Genomic DNA, 25305 nt, shown 5'->3' on the forward strand with positions numbered 1-25305 from the left:
CCTAGACCTCCCTTCAAGATCATCATTTTTAGCAGTAACTTTCTTGACTGTCTGTTGCAGGGATGCTACCTCTCGCTGCAGAACGGCAATCTTGTCTTCACCTTCCCCTATCCTCTGCTCCGCCCCCGACATCCTCCCACACAATTTCTCGATTTGTACAGCCGACACATCTACCTTACAGGTTAAAGCATCTATTTTGGCCCCAAGACTGTCTGTACTGCCTTTTAGGGCTAGCAGGGTTTGATTTAAGGCAGAAATGTCAATGTGGGACTCACCGGGCTCACCATCCTGACTGGACAAGGCCCGATCCCTTCTGTTATATTGTTCCATCTTGGATTGTCGTTTCTGGTTGCCCATTACAAGGGAAACGGAGTATAACGACCCAAGTCTGCGCACAATTCACCCCCGCATGGACACAGGCAGGAAGGGGGCCAAATGCATTTCAAAGGGACCAGAACTCACACCTACTGCAGGACTATTGGGCCCAGGGGGGAGATGCACCCAGCTTCCAGCCCCCTCCACAAGGCCCCAACCAAGTTATAGGTTCCGCCGGTACACACACTTAGTAGGCGGGCTTGTCCCCCCGATGTATAAGCAACCTGTGCCGATCAGTTCAGCAGTTGGGCTATTGGCTCATCACAGCCCCAGCAAGGAGCCGCTGACACAGTCCCTACAGCCAGGCCAGCCCAGGAGACAAAATGACCAGCCACAGCAAACCCCACTGCTGGTACAGGAAGGGCCCCCAACACCACCCACCAGGAGAGGGGTGTATGGGAGATGACCCACCCAGCTCAGCCCACCACTCCACAGAGCCAACCAGGCCAATCTGCCACCGTCTCCTGCGTGTGACTTTGTCTAGGAGGGAGAGGAGCCCACAGGACCCCATGCAGTCCAACTGCCGATAGGGCGAGCATCAGGACCAGGCTTGCAGCAACTCCCACCATGTATACTATGCCAGGGAGGAGGGGGCTCACAACTCACCTCCTCCAGGGCCTCGCCTCCACAAGGCCGCAACTCGGGCGCACACCAACCAGCCCGGACCGCACACAGAACAAGCAGTGACTCAAGGCCACAGGGACCATGAAGGGCTTAGCCACCACATCTTCGCGTCGAGGGCTAGCCCGCATCCCACAGCACCTCCGCACACCGGCGCCCAGTAGGGGCAGGGACACCAGCGCCAGCCCGAGGCCCGGCGAGAACACCCCCGGACAGTTGGCAACAGCCCTGCCGACTGTGGGTCGCCCAGGATCCAGCGCCACCAGAGCTCCGTGAGGTGGGGGGAGGGGGTGGAGGAGCTCCAGCTCTACGCGGCCGCCGCAGCTGCCGGCCCCAAATCAATTACTGCACAGGATGCCATCGGATCTTGCTATGCGGAAACCCGGGGGTCCTCCCGCCGTTCCGGAAATAAAATCTCAATAGAGAGCGTAGCCGATGGTCGTTGTTGCTTCCCTGTGGGACAAAGTTCCTGAGCCTCTGATGGAGCGCTTTGAAGCCGCGGCCATTTTCGTTGCTGCGCAACAGCGCCCCCTTTCTACAAAGACGTCTAAAACATTGTGCAGGACTTTTACTTACCTGCAAGAAGCGCTTCAGCTCACCTAGACTTTTGCCCAGTTGACATTGGCTGGCCTGGCTCCCTGAATGACTCTTCTCTCCTCTAATTGTGTGCTGGTACCTTTCTTCCAGGAAAGGTTTAACTTACTTTGCATTGGGGGTTTTTAAAGTACTTACCTGCTTCAGAATATTTGTGTGAGCTCTTATCTTATTTTGAAATCTCTTTACTTTACCACTCATCTCAGTATTGCTCTAAATGTACCAGTGATATATTAATGTTCACAGTGTCCTAGCTATTTAAGTCGCCTGAGGGTGTAGGAAGTGTCTGTGTGCCATCCCAAGTGGGTACTTGCTGATTTAGAGAAACTCAGAGTGTGTATTTTGGAGTGTATTTGTGTGTTATTATTACATTGCCCCTTCTGAAGGAGGCTTATCCAAACTGACTGTTAAATAAATTAATAATTGTTTAATCAAGAAACTTTGTGTAAGTGTTTATTTGGATACTTGTCACTGTGAATCTCTGTGTAACTCCCCTACTGCTCACATTGACCCCTCTAGAGATAGGCCTGGCTGCTCAGCCACACTACCAACCTATGTAGTACAGACTTATACCAAAGGTTGGGTTCCTATTGCTAGGAGGTCATGGTTATTGTAGTGCACCCAAAGGGTACTGCTCCTAATCTTGCCTAACGCCTTGCCTAGAGCCTAATTGTCCTGCCAACTTCCGTCCTGTCTCTCTTCTACCTCACTCTTCCAAAATCCTAGAGCGTGTACTTTTCAACCGACTCACTGAGTTCCTTGAAACACAACCTCTGGGATACTCTTCAATACAGTTTCCAGCCTCTGCACTCACAAATGTCAGCAACTACATTTCTTCCACTCGTCATGCTAACCGTTAACTGTTAATTTATTCTTTTTTTACTTGATCATTTTACAATACATAGGGCCTCATTAGAATTATGTCGGTCCGGAAATAAGGGTGTCAGTAGAAATGTACTAGCACCTTTACTGGACCGCCATATTGCAACGATGCCTGACCTGCCCGGTTTTCCGGCCCCTACCGGCATGGTTGTCACGGAAGCACCAGCACCTTAGCAATGGTGCCGGTGCCTCTATGTCCTCATACTCCCTGGGGAGTAACTGTTGTCGCCGTCACTTGTGATATCCTGGTGGCAACAGGATGTCAGGCGACGGTACGGCTGTTACGGGGTTGCCGGAAATCTTCCGCCTACCTGTGGGTTTTCCGACAACCCCATAATGCGGGTCATAAACTTTATATACATATTATCCTTCATTAAGCCGTATAGTAGATGAGAAATTATATAATTATTCATTTTAGGTACATGAAGCTAAGGAAATAAAATACACACAATACACAATATATAACACACCAACAAATAGGCATTATATGTCACATGTCTGCAATTTGTCCATATGACAATAAGGGACTTTAATATCTGACATGCCGCCCAGGCTATTCTTTATTTAGCTGTGAACTGCTCTGAGCTGAGCAAAGGTTGCAATAGTTGGATTAATAAAGCTGGTGTTGTAGCAAAGAAACTAATTCTGAAAGTCTGGAAAATTAGAAAGAAACCACAAGTGAAAGACTGGATTACAGATCGTCAAGTACTGTCGTTATTTGAACAAGTGACGTATAAGAGAATGGATATGGAGGATTACTATTTGGATATGTGGTGATCATTTAATGAATTGTATGGATGAGGTTTACGTGTAAATGCAGAGGGAATATGTATATGGTCAAATTGCACATATGTGACATATATTGCCTATTAGTTCATCTATTATTGTTCTTCTCAACCTCTCTGCTGCCATCAATACCGTTAACCCTTCTAACCTTCTCTCAACACTATATCGCTTAGGCATCAGGGACAAGGCCCTCACCTGCTTCATATCTCGCCACCAGACACTTTCAGGTGTCCTGGAACAGCCTTACCTTCCTACTCACACCACTTACTGTTGCTGTTCCCAAAGGGTCAGTCATGGGTCCACTTCTCTTCACTCTCTATACCTCTGCTCTTGGCACCTTGATCTCATCCTATGACTTCCCCTATCAAATCTCGACACTCAGATCTTTTTCTCCTTTCCCTCCTTATCTGACGAGCTATGGTAAAATAATTCCTGACTGTCTGTAAGCCATCTACTACTGCTCATGCTTCATTCCACTAACACTGAAGTTCTCTACTTCCCATCCAAACATGTGATCTCTTCCTTTCCACCTTTTCAACTCTTCTACCCTGACTACATTCCCAATGCAGCTGCCTGCAACCTTGGTGTCGTCTTTGACCCATCTCACAACTTCTAGCTCTTCATCATCAAATCGGCCACTGCGGCCAGACTTTATCTCCTCAATGTCAGAAAATCTTTCCTTCAACACTGGTACGCACTGAATCTCCCCTTTAGTACTCTCTCGGTCTGACTACTGTACCTGTCTACTCAATGGCCTTGCCAACTATGCTTTTTCACATCTCGAGAAAGTCCTCAAATTTGCTGTCCGTACACTGTTCAACCTTCCCTGCTTCACTTTTACCTCCCCAGCCCGTTGTCAGTTAGGCTGGTTATCTATGAGTGTTTTGCTTTCACAAAGTGCACAGATATATTTCACAGAATACTCGGCTGTTTTCTCCCCAGCACACTGAATGAAAACCTTGGATGCTGGAAGGCAATTATTCACACACATACTCAGTTGGACTGCAAAGTGGCTCTTTATGGCCGTTTTATTCACAAAAGGCATGCATGAATGAATAAGTGCAGTGGAAATAATAATAAATGGATAAATGAATACTAAATGTGCAAAATGTGAAAGAAGTCTAAATAAAGTACATCACTGTTGACACAGAAGCAAGGCATACCCTGCTCTCGCCAGGAGTCACTGAAAAGCTCCCAAACAGTCATGCAGAGACATCTCAGCATCAAAGGGCCTGGAGTGATACGGCCATCCTCCAAGTGAAGCTTTCTACATGACCGTCTTGGTGCCCCTCATTTTAAACCACCGCAAATTCAAGGTGGCACCTTCTAGAATCTTTTGGTTCTCTGGGTTTCTACTCGTTGGCAGCTCTCATGGGCCCCCGGACGGACTGACCCACAGTAGAACTCTTCCCTTTCTCAAGGAAGCAGCAAAAGCAACTCTATAACTCATCTTCAGCTTTGACAACATCCGTGGTAACGTTATCAGACACCAGCCAGCATCGGCTCATTCTAGCTTATGCGGGCACCTTCTTCCCAACGTGTCCTTGAAGCAATGCAGCCTAACGTAAGCAATGAGCAGCACTGAAACAGTGTTTTCCAATGGAATAATACGAGCAATGTAAAGAGTTCACATCAAATGCAGATTCCACTGAGGCCTGGCGCAAATGTCCATTATGGCTTTGAGAGTACCAGACTGCACCGCGCACCAGCACCATGTTTTGGTCCAAAGCATTACAATGATACAAAGGGCAAAGTATAAACTCATTCTCATCTTCAAAACTATACATGGACTTGCCCCACCATACTTATCGGCCCATCTCACTCCTTACTCTCTCCCACGCCCCCTGTGATCAACCTCTTGTGCCCCCTTGCACTCCCTCTCGTTTCCGCTCTCTACCTCTCCTTGCTCCCTTACTCTGGAATGCTCTTCTTCTCTGCACTACTCCCACTCGGTCTATTTAAATCCAACCTCTGTAAGGAGTTCATGGTGGCAACAACAAAGACAGATACAAGTGATCACAGTTCAATGGTGTTTATTAAACTGTATGACTGGGTTGGAAAAACGCCTAATCTAAACCTAGATTGAAGATGGGAGCAAGCTACAACCATCAAATAAGAATAATAAAGTCCTAGTGGCGTCTTGTCAAAATGAAAGGGCCTATACTAAAATAAAAACTATTGCCAATCCTTACAACTAAATAAAAAAAGAAGTATGGGATAAACTTTCTTGAGAAAGAAAGAAGTGTTCAGAAATGATAAATCAGGATGTAGTTGCCGGGGGTCTCCCTTCCCCATGTTTTTAGCACGGGACAAGGTGGGATTCCGGGGCACAGCACACACTCAGGCTTTTCCCAACACAAGCCTACAGTTCCTTTCTCAGGTACCAGGACCCCTGGTGGTTAAGACTCTTTTCTACAAAAAGTCTCTCGCCTCCAAGGCCCAGGTGCATTCAGATAATAAACAAAGAGATCCTTTCCGTTTATAGGTTGCGTGATGACTTTTCCACCCCTGGATCCCCCTCTTCCGGGCTCAGATCCACAACAAATGTCTAGTAATATGCAGACCTTTGGTGGTTATGCATCTTGCTGCCGAGGGTCTGATGGATTCAAAATAACAAAACAAATGCTCCTTCTTAATTACACTTGGGTGATGATTCTTCACCCCTGAGTCTCCCTCTTCCGTGCTCGACCCTTCTCTGTTTGCTTGCCTCTTTGAATGATGCTTGTTAACCGCTGGGTCTCCCTCTTCCGGGATCAGACACCTCTTGGTTCACTATGGCTTGTATTCCAAGGGACTTTAAACAATACTCTCCATTATATTCACAATTCTTAATGTCTTTTCAAACAGCTCACAGTGAACCTCCCTTTCGCAGGTTCACTCGTGTCAGCACAAATGTTCGTTGAGGTATCAGTCTTTACCCCTTTTCATCGGCATCCCTCCATTGGGTTAACTCTTGCCAATCTTTTCTCTCGTCTTGCGGGATTCACCTTCGTTAGCTTTTCGTTATTTGTCAGTCAAAGACTTTCGACTGTACAATGGATTTTGATAGACCTCTGTATGACCACTTTGACGCTCTTCTCACGGCCCTTGCACGGCCTTCCGGTATCGGTAGTTTCAACCAAAAATGGGAAACCAACTGCAGTCTCTTGCCGTACACCCACGTGGTGTCGGACCCTTTCAGCTGGATTTCCCCTACGACCATCACAGTTCTTTGAACTTTCTTTCACTTGTTACTTTCATTCAACACAGTTCGGTTTCTTATCAGTTCTCCCCTCGGCTCACCGGCTGTGATGAACCGCTTGGCTTGCTGTTATCAGGAGTCAAGGACGGTATCACGTTAGCAAGCACCTTCTGTTCTCCTGCTTACCAGCGTAGGCGCTCTCTGTGTACCGTTAACATCTGCTGCAGCGCACGTTAGCTTTTGTTCGTGGTCTTACGATTTCTTCCACAAAGGAATTGTGGGTCTGGGTCAGAAAGGGCAAGGTTGCATCTCTACTTGTCACCCTCTCGGTTCTCGCTGCCTTTCTCCTCCTCTTGAACTGCCACCCTGGGATAGCTGTCTTGTTGCGCTGACCGTCTTGCTCGTAGTGTGCTCTCATGCTCTACCTTTTATTCCTGTGGGAAAGGGAAAGGGCCGTCCGGTGTGAGTGATTCTGGTAAATTGCCCGACTTTGCCTGACTCTTGTGTCAGGACATGTCAGGTAAAGGGCCCTAATGTTAGTCTGTTGTGTCTCCTGGTGTGCGAAAGTGTCCATGTTAGAAAAGGGGGGGCGGAGAAAGAATGGTTGTGTATCCTATATAGTAGGCTAGGGAAGAGGATTTATGAGAAGGGGAATACTGCGTCTCACCCGTCGGTGTTCCAGCTCCACTGCCGAGGACCCCCCATGCAGGTGATCCTCCCGCACTGGTCCACCCCCAGGAACTCCATCCAATAGCGATGGCCGTGTCCTGGTCACCTGGATGACAGATCCCGGGGACTAGTTAGGGACACACCTTCGGGTTTCCCACAACTCCTACATCTCCTCCTTTTTCTGAAGAGCCCCTTGCATAGCATTCTACACCACCACATTGCTGTGTTCGAATGGATTGTGTCCTCCCACGTATTCCTCATCTATGATATCTCCAATATCCAGCTTCAGGTGCTTCAGAAAACATTTTCGGCAGAGGGCGATGTGCATCGATGCGGTCGACTAGATGCCCCTCAATGGCCTCCGTCTCAAGGATGACGTCATCGAAGGTATATATAGAACGTGCACTGCGCATTGGCTTCAGTTCAGTTTTTCCGAGTGAGCTTTGCCTTTGTGAACTACAGCACGCTTCACATATATGACTTTGAGATTGTGAATAATGTCTTTGTCTTCGGCTCCGACAATCCTGAAGACCGGGTTTAAGAAATGCCAAGACTGCAACGCTAAAATGACGCTGACGGACCCACATCGGGTGTGCTTCTGGTGTCTTGGTGTGGAGCACAAGACCTCGACCTGTCAGAAGTGCCAATCGATGACCGGAAAAGCTCTATAGGAGCATAAAGGGAAATTGGCAGTAGGTAGAATGCCCAAGAAATCCCCTTCGCTACCCCGTCAAAAATACATTCCTCTGACGAAGCGAGAGATGACTCCCCTCAACGGAAGAAGACTAAAAGGTCCAGGTCACAGAGTGACTCTCTCCACTCCTCGTCGTCGAGGAAAACGAAGAAAAGGAATCATAAATCGCCTACTTCATCTTCCTCGTCTGACTCTTCTCCAGAGAGAGTATATCTTGCCCTAATAAGGCCTCTATTCAGGCTGAATAGGAATCTTTCAGGCAGGAAATGCTAAACATTTTCGAGAGTCGCAATCCCTCGAAGCAAGTAGGCCATGCTCCTACCTCGCCTTGTGAAGCCGGTAAGGAAAGGGCTCGAGCCCAGGACGAAGGCCAGACACGATGAAAAGTCATTAAGAATCCATTGAGCCATTGAAGTCCATCACGGACAAAGTCCACGGACAAGTCGACGTCCAAGTGATCAACGCCATTGGTGCCATCAACACCCAAGACGTCTTCATCGTAGACATCGATGAAAAAAATCAAATTTGGTGACGACTCCATCGGCATCTGGCTCAAAACCATCGAAGTCATTGACGCCTTCACTGGTAATTCACAAATCCTTTACACCATTGCCTACAAAAGATTCTTTTAAATCTCTCAAGTTCATTTATGAAGACAATGGGCCTTCAGACGTGTCATGACCACTGTGAGGGGGCACAAGTTGTACCACAATCAGGCCTTAACCCACCAGAACCCTGAGGGCCTTAAAACCACTGCAAAAGGGCTCCTGGAGCTAGTCCTGGCGTCTTTGGCACCCTTCCTTCCTTCATATGTAGGAAGGAAGGGCTGTTCAAACTATGTCCCATTTATGTACATGGGCCTTTAAATCCAACATGGAAGCACCCAAACAGTCTAGTTCTAAGAACCAAGCCATGTGGTCTAGTGTTTTGGGTGTGGCAGGCCTGGAACTACTTGCCCTGGTACTGCTTTACCTGGGCTATATAAACCACACCCTGACTGCAGAACACGATTCGTGTTATTCTGCAACCAGCAGCGTGACGCTCACCGTGTCCAGCTTCTGGACTTCAGCATCTTCCTGTAACCCTGCAAGAACAAGAACAAGATTATTCTGTCTTACCTGAGAAAACACCATCCAGCAGTCAGCATCTCAACTGGGCTGCAATCTGTGGAAACCAAGAGAAGAAGAAACATCACTCACCTGTGAGTACTAGCTTAAGGACTTCCGGCGAACCGCTAGCACAGCTGCTGTTCGTACATTGCGACCTGCAACAACGAGAATGGGAAAAACGATATTAGAGCGCGCACTTCCAAAACATCAAATTCCATCAGTCTTGCCTGAATTCAATCGCGCTACGCCACGCTTCCATCCGGTGCACCACAGCAACATCTGCAAAGGAAAAGAGACTTATTCTGGTTCGCTTTCAATATTAAACAACCACACAGCGCTGTACTTACCTTAACGGATTCCAGGGGCCTGTTTTTCATCGCGCTCTCATCCACTCGCAGCACCACAGCGGCCTGTGAGGAGAAGAAGAAGAAAACACAGGTTAGCTTTAGAAGACAATAAAGGCGCTGCGCTTTGCGCTTTCTCACCTAGAAACGTGCCTCTCCATCTGGCATGCCAGCATCTAGACCTTTGCACCTGAAAAGGAAGAGATAAAGACATTAACGAATTCCCACCATAAACAGAACAAAGACTTACAATTAACAAACCTACCTGTCTACCAGCAGATTCGGGGTCACAGCAGGCCTGGTCCCAAGGAAGGCGTACTGCACCAGTGAAGCAACTCGGGCAGCTCACCAACAAACGTCAAGTGCCCCTGCACAAGAAACGCAGGACGGATAGCTTACCCTACAAATAACTAAGGTAAGAAAAGAACCCAGTGGGAAGGGAATCGGTCAGAGGGAGGTGGGAGATTCACCCATTATAGACAGTTATCACAAATCCTCCTTTCTGTAATTGCAGATGCATTATTCAGCACTGGGCAACTACGCATCCAGGGATCCAGATCTCAGAGCCTTCCAGACGCCCCCGGGGATATCAGGTGAGCATAACAGACGACAATGATCCCCCTTTAGGAGTACAATATGGCACTCCTAATGTTCCTGATAGTTTTATATTGGAGGAATCTAGGTTGCAGGACCTGCGTGAGAATTTACAATATGCCAGTGGGGTGGACACCTCACCAGAGATGGATTTTGTCAAGCCCGAACCAGATGATCACGCAGACGCATCTTACAGGCATTTAATGACCAGGGTCACTGATTTTATGGGTTGGCGCAGGATAACCTCACAGATATCATAGACAAAGGTCCTCAAAGGGATCCAATCCTACCCTTTCATGTCTCACTACAAAAGAGAGTAAGTGCAAACTGGGAGGGACCTGAATCAAGTCTGGCAGTCAATACAAATTTGACAAAAAAATATAGGCTGTCAAGTATTGAGCCCAGCTATTTGTCTTACCATCCTACCCCAGAAAGCCTGGTGGTGCAAGCAGCAACCACAACCTCCAAGCAAGCTGTCTATCCGACCATTCCACCAGATCGGGATGATAAGCGTAATGACGCCTGGTCAAGGAAAGTCTTTTCTGCCCGGAGCATGGCTCTCAAGCCAACTCTACATGTGCCCTGGCAAAATGTACCTTCACCCTATGGGACTGTGCATCCATGGCAGCTGAACATATTCCCGAAGGGGAAGAAAGAGACAGCTTCTTGGCCATTATAAAAAATGGCAAGGTGGCCATGTGTGAGTCTCTACAGTCGGGTTTGGATTCTGCTGACAGTATCAGTAGAGCCATAGCGGCAAGCACCAGGTTTTGACAGGTCTCATCTTTTTGGCAGCAAGGCTGAGAAAGCCTTGAGAAGCTGCAGACCTCGAAGGCGGCATGCAAGTCTCTAGGTGCTGCCATCAGGCAGTCTCAGCCTTTTCAGCCCGGTGGACCTTCTTGGAGGGGTAGATCCTTTTGCTACTACTCCTCAGTTGGAAGATTGAGAGGAATGGCTGGTCAAAGAGGCCAAAGAAGATTGCCTTTTGGTGGACGAGGGAGAGATGCAAAGCCTGCCAAAGCAACGGCTACTTTACCATCAGCCGCTGAGTCAGCTGCCTCAAAACCTCTCTGAGGTCTTCACTCACAACACCCGGGTGGGAGGCAGACTGTCTCAGCATCTGAAAGAATGATGGGGTATTACTTCAGATGCTTGGACATTAGAAACTATAGCTCAAGGTTACTGACTCCCCTTCATCCAGAGACCTCAGAATCATCCACCGGGAATGCCATTTGTTAAAGGTTCCAGATCCGTTACTTTTGCAGGAAATGTTTTGCCTTCTGGAGAAAGGTACTATAGAGCCAGGCCCTGTAACAGATAGGAACAAAGGATGGTATTATCCATATTTCCTAATCCCAAAGAAGGACGGAGGACTGAGACCCATCTTCGACTTAAGATATTTGAACAAGTTCCTCAGGAAGGACAAGCTAAAGATGGTCACACTTTCTCAGATCCTTCAGGTCCCCCAACTCCAGGATTGGATGATGTCATTGGATCTTCAGGATGCTTATTTTCATGTGCCAATCCATCTCAAGCACAGAAAGTACCTGAGGTTCGCTGTCAGTGGTTCTCCTTATCAGTTTTGAGTTCTGCTGTTTGGGCTGACCTCCGCACAAGGGTTTTCACCAAACTGATGGCAGTGGTGGAAGCGAGTCTCAGGAGAGGGGGATTCATGTCTACCCCTACTTGGACGATTGGCTAATCAGGGCACGTTCTCCTGAACAAGTCCTGGATCATCTCCGCGTGACCTGCCACTCTTTCCACAGACTGGGATTCTCCCTCAATTACAAGAGGTCCCACATGATACCATCTCAAAATCTCCAATTCATCGGGGCTGTACAGGATACATCATTGGGAAAGACCTCGCCCCCCGAGGTGAGGGCTCAAGACATTTTGCAGATGGTCACCAAATTTCAGAGTGCCCAGCGTCTCCCGGCCCTTGACTTCTTGAGGTTGCTCTGCCTCATGGCATCATGCATTAACCTGGTGCCAGAGGCTTGCCTGAGAATGAGATCCCTCCAATGGGCTCTCAGTACACAGTGGTTTCAATTCTCGGGCAACATGTCAGACCTACTTAAGGTTCCAAACCGGGTCGCACAGGATCTCCTGTGGTGGGCCTGCGAGGACAACATTCTGAAGAGAGAACCTTTTTATCATCCATGGCCGAAGATAACAGTAGTGACGGACGCCTCACTCGCAGGGTTTGGAGATCACGCCAACGATTTGACAATCGGCGGGCTTTGTTCTCCTTCAGAGTTCAAACTACACATCAATCTTTTGGACCTCAGAGCAATCAGACTACTGCCCTATGTATGGGGAAAGAATGCCCTGATAGTGACGGACAACACAGTGGCCATGTACTACCTCAACAAGAAAAGGTGGTGTAGGGTCACTTCCACTGTGCAGGCAGGCAATGCAGCTCGGGTTCTGGGCAATACAAGAAGGATTCTCTCTATCAGAAGTTCACCTAGCCGGAGAGGAGGACACGGCGACGGATGCTCTGAGCAGGCAGAGCACAGTCTCCCACGAGTGGGAACTAGCTCAGGAAGTTCTGCAAGAGATCTTCACACCCTTTGGGGAAACCCGATCTGTTCGTGACCAGTGGCAACCGGAAGTGCCAACTGTTCTGCTGCACGGATTTTCCCCCACGAGTAGTGCTAGGAGACGCGTTTGTGGTAGACTCGGAGTTTCCACTCCTGTATGCGTTTCCTCCAGTCCCTGGCATTCCTCACATGATCAGGAGGTTGAGAAAGTTTGATAAATCCATGATCCTAATTGTTCCGGATTGGGCCAGGAGGACGTGGTACCCATGCCGTGGTACCCGGGTCTTCTTGACATGTCCATCTGTCCTCCAATACGTCTTCCACAAAGAGAGGACCTTCTCTCGTGAGAGGAGGGTCGGGTTCTCCATCCAGTGGTCAAGACACTCCGCTTTCATGCATGGTTTTTGAGAGGCTGAGGTACAAGGATGGGGACCTCCTGAATTACTTAATGGAGATTTTTTTTGGGTTCAGAAGGTGAGCAACAAAGTCTTTGTACCCCTGGCATTGGAACAAATTCTGCAGCTGGGGCAGGGATAAGAATGTGGATCCTTTTCTATGCAAAACACCAGAGGTGTTATCTTTTCTGCTGCATTTGGCCAATCTGGGGCTCCAGGTTGGAACCAATAAAGGTAATTTAGGGGCGCTTTCCATCTTCAAGCGCTCATCTGAGGAAACGTCAGATTTTAAAATACCTTTGGTGATACAATTTCTAAAGGGACTCACTAACATGTTTCCTCCTTCTCCTTTTCAGGTTCCTGTTTGGGACCTTAATCTTGTTTCGAAGTTTCTCATGTGTGCACCATTTGAACCACTCAATTTATGTCCCTTAAGACTACTTACATTCAAAACCATCTTGTTAGTAGCATTAACATCAGGCCATAGGGTGAGTGAGTTGCAGGCACCATCTTCTAAACCACCTTTTACGATCTTTTATAAGGACAAGGTTGTGCTTAAGGTCAAACCTTCATTCCTACCTAACATTATATCAGATTTTCATTTGGGACAAAAGATAGTATTACCTACCTTTTACACTCCACCTCATCCTGGCAAGGAAGAGGAAAGGTTACACAGACTTAACCCAAGAAGGGCTCTGAGTTTTCTACATTTCAAGGATGTCAGTTACATCTAGATGATAATTTGTTTATAGGATTCACTGGTCATAGACTGGGACAGGCCGTAACTAAACAGACCTTGTCCAGATGGATTATTTTAGCTATCACTGTATGCTATAGACTGGCCGGAACCCCCACAAGGCCTGAGAGCCCATTCCACGTGACTCCTTCTTCGGCTCTGCAAAGAGGTGTTCCAATAAAAGCTATTTGTGAGGCAGCCACTTGGTCTACCATTCACACTTTTACAAAGCATTACTGCCTTGATTCCACCTTAAGTACGGATGGAAGCTTTGGTAAGCAGTCCTTCATTCAGTTCATAACAACCCTTGATGATAAAGTTCATACTCCCTCTGTCAAAACAAATACTGCTTTGGGAGTCTATCATAGATGGGGAATACGTGGGAGGACACAGTCCATTCGAAGAACAAGTTACTTACCCCTGGTAACGTTCTTTCGAGTGGATGTTCCTCCCAAATATTCCTCATTGCCCCTGCTAGCCTACCCTGCAGTAGAATTTCCATGTTGTTCCCTATGCCGAAAAATGTTTCCGAAGCAGCTGAAGCTGGATATTGGAGATATCATAGATGAGAAATACGTGAGAAATACATTGAATGAACGTTACCAGGGGTAAGTAACTTGTTCTCCTCTTCCCCTAACTCTCTAGGACAGCACTTATCCCTTACCCCTTCATCCTAAACCATAGCACTTCCTCCACTTTCCCGTTCCTAAATCATGCTCTACTGTGCTTGTCCCTGGGTCATGTTTCTAGCTCCCCTGCATCATCTGGCCTTACATCTACATCCTCTCATCCATTGTTAAGGGCACTGGTCCTCCCCTAGGTTTTGTAAGCATTTTGTAGCCAAAAATGCATTGTTTTCCCTGTCATTTTCATTAAATGAATAAGATGCTCACTCTACTGATTTGCCTGGGAACCTCATGGTTGTGCCCAGAAAGGGCTTGCCTTTTATGAAATTTCCTGATCTGAGAGGCCAAAAACTCACCCAAAACACAAGATGGCCTAAGGGCAGGGTTAAATATTTGAATATATGGTACTCAAAATAGGATTAAAACACAGTGGAGAAATATCTGCTGCCACCAGCCTGTCTTAGAAACTTCATAAAAGTAACAAATATTACAAAAAGAAAAAGGAAAAGGGATAGAATGTACACCTGCAGGACTTCACTGTAAGGTGGTGTGTGCTGCATAAAAACAAAGAATCTCACAAACGTAGACCATACCACTGAACTAGTAGACTTAGGGACTGGACAGTGCCCCAAAACCGATAAACTAAGCTAAGCAAGGGAAGGAAAGTAAAAAGGCATTTCTCAGTTCGCCTTTGAGGAAGTGCATTGGGCAAGTGCTGTTTGCTGTCTTTGCTGCAACGCTTAAGACTTGGAAGAAGAAAGGTTATTTGACCACGAACGCGACTTCTGTGGACTTTACTTATTTTGTACAAGATATCCACCTGTACAAACTCTAAGTATAGTTATACTGCTCCCTCTTTTTCAGTTATTACAGGTAATACCTCTAATATTTGCCGCATAATTCAGAGCTATACTTAGCCCCGCCCACTTGACCCAGGAAACACTACAAAAGGGACCGTCCGCGTACATTTAAGGAAGTGCATTGGGCAAGTGCTGTTTGCTGGCTCGCTGCTAGCTCCAGTACTCTTTTAGATACCTTTCCGGATTATACTGTTTGGACTGATTCAATTAATTGTGGATTCCCATTTACGAGACCATATGATCCTATTCTTTGTACGGTGCAAAATCCCTCAGTACAGTCGTACTGTGTGATACACACTATGCTAGTGCATTGCTGAGAGTGTGCCTTACTGTGTTGCAATTGTGCTGTGTGATGCCGTTATACTGGAATTGCTGTCTGTCCTGTTATATGCATATTATTTGGGCATGTAATTGGTAGCTCCGAAGGCCCTGCTGTTTCCTGTTGTATTTAGTTTTTAAGTTGTTTAGACTGCCTTTTATAATGCTGCCTTTCGAGTATATTCAAGGAAATAGCAGTGGCTTTCACTCCATGTCTGTACCTACACTTCTGCCCATGTCTGAAGATCTTTTGAATACGAAGTTGGGGATTGGTGTAATGGTGGATACTGGTGTCATTACAACTTCGCCCTGTGAGCAGAAGTCTATGCGGCGTTGCCGCAGGATTTGCCCACCTAAAATGATACCCAAAACAATACCCGTAACTAAATCTAGAAAAATGACAACTTGTTTTTCCCAAAGTAAGCAAACTTAGCAGAAATGAAAGAAAATGCAGTCAAAGAAATTGTAGCTGATCTGAATGTTTCGCTAGCCTGTCTTGGTACAAAGTTGATTGATAATGTTATTGTACTACCAGGCAAGTCAGTGGCTATCGATATTGCTGATACTGCGATAAATAATGCAATAGCTATGATAGAGACCAATAGTCTATGAAATAAAGACGGGCTACCCAACCTGGACTACATCCCATGAGGGATAAAAACATTGGGTGAGACTCAGGACTATCCGGACTCGTTGCCTAAAAAAGCCAGTGTGTCTGTCATGATACATGAGATGGTTGATGATGGTCCGGTAATTTACTTAAATCAACCAAAGAAATAGATATATGTATAGATGCCCCTGAAGTAGAATATATGGGGGATATAATGGATATCTCGTCCACACCATGTCCTATGTGTGTAGATCCCCATACCTTGTTTGATATAAGATTTGCTACAATACCTGAAAAGGATAGTCCATGTGTGGGATGGGAACATCCCCCAGAACTGTTATATTTAGGGCTTTTGAATGTCTACTTGCTACACTGGTTGATAAATGTGAGAGGTTGGAAAATAAATTAGAAATTCAGTCTATCCTTCTCCATAGGAGTATCAACCAAGGCCGAAAAACATTGAGGGATCAAGGTTCTAATATAGATATGACAGGAAATCCAGCAACTATTATACTACCTGAAGTAGTTACTATCTCTGTGGATCAAACAATACAAACTGATTGTACTGAGAAGGCTGAGGCAACATCTATAGGAGAGTCCAATAGATGTAAAAACAAAGTTACATCACAAGCCTTTGTGTAGGCTAAAAGAAAAAGCGCAAACATGCATGCATCATCACCGATAAGGATGTGACTGGAAATATTGTAAACCTCAATGTGCCTGAAGATAATAATCCTCTGCCTACTAATGCTAAAATTCTGGTCACATAATGTGGCTGGTGACATGTCCCGGAGTGATATTGTTGATGTTGAATCTTTGCCACCAAGTGACTGCGATACGTCAGCTCAGCCTCCCGCAATGACCATTGTGGCTGTAGATCGGAATGTTGTGAGTGAAGCACAGGTCACAAGCACTGCAACACAAACCGGTGTACATAGACAATCTAAATTAACAGAGATTTGGGCAGGAAAAACACAAATGTATAACAAAACTGGGGCAAATAACCTGCTTGTTGCCAATCGAGAGGAATTCAGTGCACTACAACTGTAGCCAGTGTCATCGGTGAAATACCTACTGCCACTGAATAGAGCAGCAGCAATATGCATACTTCACACTGTCGCAGTGTTGAGAGGCATCACATCTGATGATATTAAAATTGTTGATCAGGTAGAGAATATAGCAACAAATATATCTAATATTTGGTTTACATCTGAAGCCACCTTAGAATATATCCTCAAATATGAAGATGAGTTGTATAGACTTGGATACACCTGTAGAATTGTGAAAATGTCATCTACTAAACTTTGAAATAGCATAGCTGTAAATATAAATGATAAGAAAAAGAGGAGGCCACCTACAACGTCTTATAATGAAAATTGAGGAATGAGAACTAGCCCCTCAATTAATCACATAATGGGTACTACCCATAATAATAATGAAGAGTTGCTGCCAATCGACATATACCTAATCGCCCAAACTGTGACCGGGAGAAACACACTGAAGATACAGGTAGAGAGGCATTATATACAAGAGAAGGGTACTGGCAATGGCTCCCTGCAGTTTTCAAAACCCACTTCTCGCTATCTCGATGACTTAAAGATCATTTGCTCATGGAACACGCAAGGGTTCACACATCTTGTAAGTGATGATGGACTACTGACCTATATGGAACTTTTTGCTATTATTGCACTCCAGGAAACCTGGATGACAGAATTGACCCATTTTGATGGCCGTAACATACTGCAGAGACAGGCCACTAAAGGCCCCATTCGACATCCCAAGGGAGGCCTTCTGATCACAGTTAGGCAGCCTTGGTCTGTAAGTGAAATAAAGGGGTCAGCCACTATGGTTCAGGTTGTTAAAATAACACATTTACAGACTTATTCTAATTAATATTTGTGATCCCCCTAATTGTGTTGCGACCAAACAAAATGTGACGACAGTGAAGATAATACTAGACGCAAATGTGTTAAATGTACCGGTATGGAATATGGGGGACTTCAATGCCAGTATTGATGAATGTAATGTGGATCTACTTGAGACCGTCAAGTCAGCTCCTGTTGTACAGACAGTTACAAACCAACATGGAAAGGTTTGGGCAGACATGCTAGATACCTATGGTTTCACTAGACTCAACGGCTATTGTACTGGGGATGCTCACATGGCTTACACATGCTTCAGTGGTAAACGTGCCTCCACCATTGACTATGTCTTTGCCAATCGGCGGGGTCTGACAATGGTGGAGGACATGGCTGACCTGACCCACGAGGAAAGCAATCACATGCCCTTTTGTGTACTATTTAAGTTGTTCAAGGAACATGGTGTGTCCACTTCCTACGATCTAAATGGTGATCGTTTTTTTGAACAATGGTCAAAATCGAATACATTGGAATGCACCTAACCTTGGAAAGGCTAAAACTGCATCATATAGATTACTCCCCATTTGTATTTAGCAATATGCTGATGAGTGTTACTAATGGAACTAATATAGTATCTGCATTCTTGCTACTGATTACTAGTGTAAAAGATATAACTAATAAGAGAAGAAACTATAAAAGTCCCTACGAGCAATGTAATATGGTCTACAATAAGCATACTCATTATGACTCTAGGATTGTAGCGGCTAAGAAACAATTGCGTGCCAACATCTCTGAAATCCTTTTTCAAATACTAGGTATATATAGTACAATTGAGATTAACAATATCATCAAAACAGCGAAAAATAACTATCGTAGATGGCTGAGAGAACATATGGATGTGAGAGAGAGAGACATGGCAACAGATTGCCTATCGTGCTACCTCTCGAAACACAACTGAAATCTGGGAAGTGATAAGGGGGACTGCAAAAAGAGATTTGCCTATAAATTGTGTTTCTGAACCTGTGTGGGGGACTCATATTAACTCTACCCTGGGTGCAATCCTCCCAGCTGATGACGAATTGGCACTACCTTTTGTAAAATGGGAATTTAAGTTTAAACATGTATCTTCAGGGGTCTTTTTGAGCTTCTTGCATATACTTTATTACATAGTTACATTAAGCTACATGTAAGGATAACCACTGGGTCCCATCACCCAGGCTTAACTGACATTAGGTAGAACACTCATACAGCATTTTCACATCAACATTCCACGTGACATCACAGGGTCTCTCATTTTCAAGCAAGCACTTCACAACACATCTCCTTCCTTTCCAATGACGCACAACCACACGACATTCACCAACAAGCACTTCACAACACGCCAACTTCCTTTCCCACACCACACCACACCAACAAACACATCACAACGCATCCCTTTCCTTTTTACAACCACTGGCAACCACTGGCCTGGGAACCACAACACAATACAGGGCACTCATACAGGACATCCACACCGTGCATCTTTTTATAGAGATATGCAGCTCTAAAGAAAATATCTCAGGGATGCTATCCCCATGTTGCTGCGGGATGCTATCCCTACTCTGCTCAGGGACGCTATCCCTACTCTGATCCGGGACGCTATCCCTATACTGGTGCGGGGAGCTACCCCTAATCTGATGAGGGAAGCTATCCCCACTCTACTCAGGGACGCTATCCCTATAGCGGTCCGGGGCGCAACCCCTACTCTGATGAGGGACGGTATTGCTTACTCTGACGTGGGACGCTATCCCTAATCTGCTGCGGGACGCTAATCCTACTCTGCTGCAGGACATTATCCCTACTCTGCTGTGGGCCGTTATCCCTACTCTGCTGCGGGACGCTATCCATACTCTGCTGTAGGACGCTATCCCTCCACTGCGGGACACTAGCCCTACTCTGCTGCGGGACGCTATCAGTACTCAACACTTCACTTCATGTTGAAAGGGACGCTATCCCTACACTTCACTTCAGGTTGAAAGGGACACTATGCCTACACTTCACTTCTCATAGAAGGCGCCACCTTCCTATATTGGGAACGCTATCCCTACACTTCACTTAGGATTGGGGCGCTACCTTCCTATATTGGGAACGCTATCCCTATACTTCACTACTGACTGGAGGCACAACTCTCCTCCATTGGGGACGCTATCCCTACTCTTCACTTCACTAAAAAGTGAAGGCGCTACCTTCCTCTGTTGGGAACGTTATCCCTACACTTTACTTCAACTATCACACTTCTGATATATTTGCACTATCACACTTCTGGTATTTTTGCACTTCATACCAACCTTCAACAATGGGGACCCACTTCTAAAATAGGACATTTTGAATTTCAATATCTTATTACAGTAAAATCTGCAAATCTATGAATCTCTTGAAGTCCATGGCGCCTTCATGCGGCCTACTTTTGCTTTATGCAACACACATGAGAACACATGAGATCTAAAACACATGAGAACTACAAAATAGAACACATTCACGAGAGCACAGCAGACGCACCGACAATTAAACCGACAATCAAAACTAAGTGCCTCACCTAGAGTCAATCAACAAAGTGCGGGTGGAGTCAGCTTCTCTGTCCTTGCTGCAAAAAAATGGAACACACTCCCCCTCACCATCAGAGCTGAGCCCTCCTTCATGATCTTTAGGAACAAGGTTAAGTCAGGCTTCTGGAACCAAAATCACATCTAGCCACCCTACCGTCCTCTTGGCGCCTGTTTACGCGCCTGTATATATGCAAATGTTCTACGCTATAATTGCCGCCAGTCTGGCCACACAATACTGTAAATTGTAAATATCCTTATGTATAATATCAATGTATGCATAACATGTTTGCAAGATATGCACTCAGCTGCCCCAGGGCCCCGATGCGCAATACAAATAGATAAATACAAATACAAATTATGCGCATACCTCTAAACTTCTATAAATCCATGTTGCACTAGACAACATAACCCTGAAATGCCTCAAAAAGTTACTTCTAGCCCACTCAGGCTCTCTTTCTTGCAACTCCAGGCATGCATCATGCACCTCAAACTTTCTCACTTAAGACAATAACTGTATTCTATAAAGTACATAAAAGTCCATTTACAGCTGCAAACCCTCATAAGGTTAGGCTTCAATCAGTAACTTTTAAACTTCAATACTTGTAGACCACATATGCATATTATTTATTCATTTATTTATTACATTTGTATAGCGCGCAGGCAGCCCAGAGGCATTGTGGCGCTGTTACTTGTAAGGAGACTTAGTTACAATGGGTACAAGTTGTGCCTTGGGTTTACAGTAAGACAGGATCCTGTGTCAAGCAATAGGGAGTATCATACAACATCATACATCATACATGGTAGTCATGGGAGCTTGATCAGGTGGGGTTGGATAGGCCAACAGGGTAGTTTTCATGGCTTTGCGGAAGACAGTCAGTGAAGGTTCAGCTCGCACTATCATTTGCATCCTCATAAGAATACAGTATCTTCTTGCATTAACGTAGCCTTAATAACGTGACTCTACTAAAATACAAATCATTCGGAAAGTTCATAAATTTAAAGGATACATGCATATGATGACGCTTCATATAATGGCGCTACTTCTTCATGCCCATCACTTCTTTTAGTCTGGCCTGAGAAAGTTTGAGGAAGTTATACTGCACCAAATCCCCCAAAGTCATGTGGTTACACTTCGGTGTATAGCGCTTCTGCCAAAACAAAACAATCATTTCTAATTGCTCAAAGGTCCTTCCCACTTATTTCTTCCTCCCTTCACTATGGGAACTTCACTGGGCTTAACCTTGCAGTGACTTCTTCACACCTTTGGTTACCACGCTGCATCTTCTTTCCCAAATCTTCCTTTTGGGGACCTTCTTCCTCACTTTAGTTCTCCCTTCGCTTTGCTTCTACTTCTGTCCTTTGAAGCCTGCTTCTGCTTCAAAATATCATAGCGCAGGTGCTTGTTTTCATCACGCTGCACCCTGGGGCCCATGCTGGGGCTTTCTCCACTTTACAACCTCCTGCACACTGCCCTTTGGAGCCTGCTTCTGCTTCAAAATATCACAGCGCAGGTACTTCTCTTCATAACACTGAACCCTGCCTCTGCTTCACACTTCACACATTTGGGGCCTGCTTCGCTATTGGGACTTCACTTCCCCAGTCACTTTGCTGCAGCTTCTACTTCAAGCTTCAACACTTCTCCTTGGGGCCTGCTTTCCTATTTGGGACTTCACTTCAAGACTTAACCCCTCTGCTTCTGCGCTGGGCTGCCCATTCCTCTTTCCTTGTGCCCTGGGCCTGCGCTGGGTTTTCTTTACTTCTCAACCCCTCTGCTTATGCGCTGGGCTGCCCCTTCTTCTTTATTTGAGCCCTGGGCCTTCGCTGGGCTTTCTTTACTTCTATGCCCCTTGCGCTCTGCACCCCTGTGTGAAGGGACTTCTTATCTTTGGGGCGCAGAGGTTCCTTTCCTTCCTCTGCTGCTCCCCCCTCAGCAGTCTTCTTCTTTGCGCAGGTTCTTTGTTTCAGTAATCCTCATCGCCAGTGTAATAATGTAACTTCAGGGGTCTTCTTGGGCTTCTTACATATACTTTATTACATAGTTACATTAAGCTTCATATAAGGATAACCGCTGGGTCCCATCACCCAGGCTTAACTGAGATCAGGTACAACACTCATACAGCATTTACACATCAACATTCCACATGACAACACAGGGTCTCTCATTCACAAGCAAGCACTTCACAACAGTAAGTCAACTATTTTAGATATTACCAAAATAATAGAGAGACTTCATAACTCCTGCGCTGCAGGACCTGATGGTACACGCAATAGCCTTCTCAAATTGTCCTCAGGAATGTGGACGCATGCATTATATCTTCTCTTTGTCCACATTGGTGAATGTGGCAATGTCCCTGCAACTTGGCGCGAGAGCCACATTCTTCCAGTATATAAGAAGGGTGCATGGAATGTGCCAGCTAATTACCGTATGCTAGCAATGGTGGATATACCAGCCAAAATATTCGCCAAAGTCCTGTTAGTTTAACCAAACTCGTGGATTAAAGAGAATATCCTTCCTCCAAATCAGACTGGTTTTCAAATGAAATCCAGCACGTCACATAATCTATTAATATTGGTCGCTGCATTTGAATGAGCCTGGTTGAGACATGTGACTGCAGTCTATTGTGCTTACACAGACTTCAGTGCTGCTTTTGATAGCGTGATGCGGAACAAACTGTGGAGGAAATTAGTTGCTTGGAACATCCCGTCCGGGCTATTAAAAATGCTTATGCTGCTTCATACAGATAAAAGCATCAAGGTTCGAATTGATGGTTTAGGCAAGCTATCTGCATCTAAGAGTATGAGAAGAGGTGTGAAACAGCGTTGTATAGTAACAGCTACCCTCTTTAATCTATACCTTGCCGACCTAAAAGATGCCTTTAGTCATTTGAATAATTGTGCAGTGAAAGTAGGTTCGCAATTAGCTGGCTTGCGTATGCTGACGATCTACTCTTGCTGGACCATACCCCTAAGGGGCTGCAAAATATGATTAATGCTCTAGGTGAATATGCTGAAATGAATGATCTCAAAGTCATCATAAGAAAAAGTAAGAGCATGGTGTTTTTAGGAAAAACGAAGTTGAAAAATAGAACTGTGTGGCAGCTTGGTGGCACTGCGTTTGAATGTGTAAAGTCCTACAAATATTTAGGGGTTCTTGTGGAGGAAGACTGGAAATGGAATATGCACTGGATGGAAATTTATGAAAACAGTAAATACTATAAGCTCATTTATTGGGAGAAATTGGTGGTGCTCATTTCAGATGATTCTGTTATACACCTGCCAAATCTTGCCTGTATTGACCTATGGTATAGAGGTATTGGGCCACAATCTTGCAGGTGATCTTGAGAAATTTGAAGCCAAAATTATACGTAAACAGTTCAGAATCCCGAACATGTTATCAGTCGAATTTCTGCATTTGGAATTTCACCTGAATGGGATACTGTCTGACTTCACCCTTAGGGTGGGCTTGTGTTTTCGAAAAACTGCTGTCCCTAGATAATGGTAATATATTTTCAGACCTTCTTATTTATCGATAGATGTAACAACATGGGTACCATGGGCAAAATACTTGCACTGCACACTAAGTGGTTTAGTTTCTAATCAAGTGAGTGTGGCAAAACTACGGATAAAACAGAAACTGACTATTTATAGCTATGAGAATAACTATGTACACTTATCCACTAATACAAATAGTGGTCCTTTTATCCGGTATAGAACTGCTTGTGTATTTAAGGCCAAATACAGAATAGGCTATCCAAATAGCAACATTATTAGACAGTATCTACTACTAAATTGTAATGTTAGTGAAGTTCTAGAGGTTAGAGGTGCAAAGGTTGGCCTTCCTAGATCTGAGCGGATGTCGCCTCTGCTGCGAAAACACGTTGGAAACATTGTAACACAATATTAGCTTACATTCTATTAGGGAAGGTTTTGTTAAATCGTTTAATAACATTGATTTTGCAGACATGTTTTCTATTTGGACAAAATGAATGGAAGGTGATGACCTAAATTTTATATTTTGTTATCGTAACATTTTATCTGAAGTGTAGAAATACTTTACATGAACTGTTGAATGGAATGGACTTGTAGACTGTTTATTGATGTTGTTAATCTTCTTAATTTGCCATTTGCTTCTTTCTTGATCCTTGTTATCCTTTCCTGCTTTTTTAACATGGCGGGGATTTAGAAGTAATATGGTTTTTACAAATGTGGAATATGTTGCATGTGTGTACTATGTACTTTGTCTATGTATATACAAAGCTGTAAGGCTGTAAGTATATTACATTAAATAAATAAATACATTTATTTCTCACTTCCAAATGTCAGGACAGGAATCAAATCTTAGCTAAAAGTTGAGGGGTTCCATTGATGTAAATGGAGGGAAAGCTAACATCTTTCCTAACACCTGTAGAAATAAAATGTTATACTTGGGTGAAGGAAGCAGTAAAATGTTAAATATGAACACGATAACGTTTTTCCAAACTGTTAGTAAAGGAAAGTCTAGATCATATTATAGACATGGAGGTGAGCATTATGCTCCACTTTCTGTAATCTTGTTCGAGCAACAGCAACCTTTCAGAAGAAAAAAACAGAAGGCAGTTTCCCATTATGCCAGGGAAAAATGGTAGTGAGACATGACTGCCATGACCAATCACAGCCCCAGACAGTCCTTAATTCCTTGCAGAAACACAAACCTCTGAGAATGCAGAACTCTGCAACTGATGGAAACTCCACCTGAACCAGTCGATTTGATGATGCAGCAGATTTTCCCTCATGAAGGCTTCATATCCTACTCTATCAGGAGACAAGAAAACAGAGAATGATGAGAGAAAAGGTATCTTTAGCATCAATTATACGAATTCAAAGAAAACGTTTCCATCACATCAATCAGCATGAAACCAGCAATCCTCCTTCTGTGCACTAATGC

The 25305-nt window shown here is 45.1% G+C and overlaps 1 protein-coding gene across 2 annotated transcripts in view; it reads left to right on the forward strand.

Moving 5' to 3' along the window:
• Window positions 1-25305, forward strand: part of ZNF512B (zinc finger protein 512B) — a 1156964-nt gene that overhangs the window by 995992 nt on the left and 135667 nt on the right. The window lies entirely within an intron of this gene.

The sequence above is a fragment of the Ambystoma mexicanum genome, chromosome 3p (genome assembly GCF_040938575.1).
Source record: "Ambystoma mexicanum isolate Mex_15411 chromosome 3p, UKY_AmexF1_1, whole genome shotgun sequence".
Taxonomy (NCBI): Eukaryota; Metazoa; Chordata; class Amphibia; order Caudata; family Ambystomatidae; genus Ambystoma; species Ambystoma mexicanum.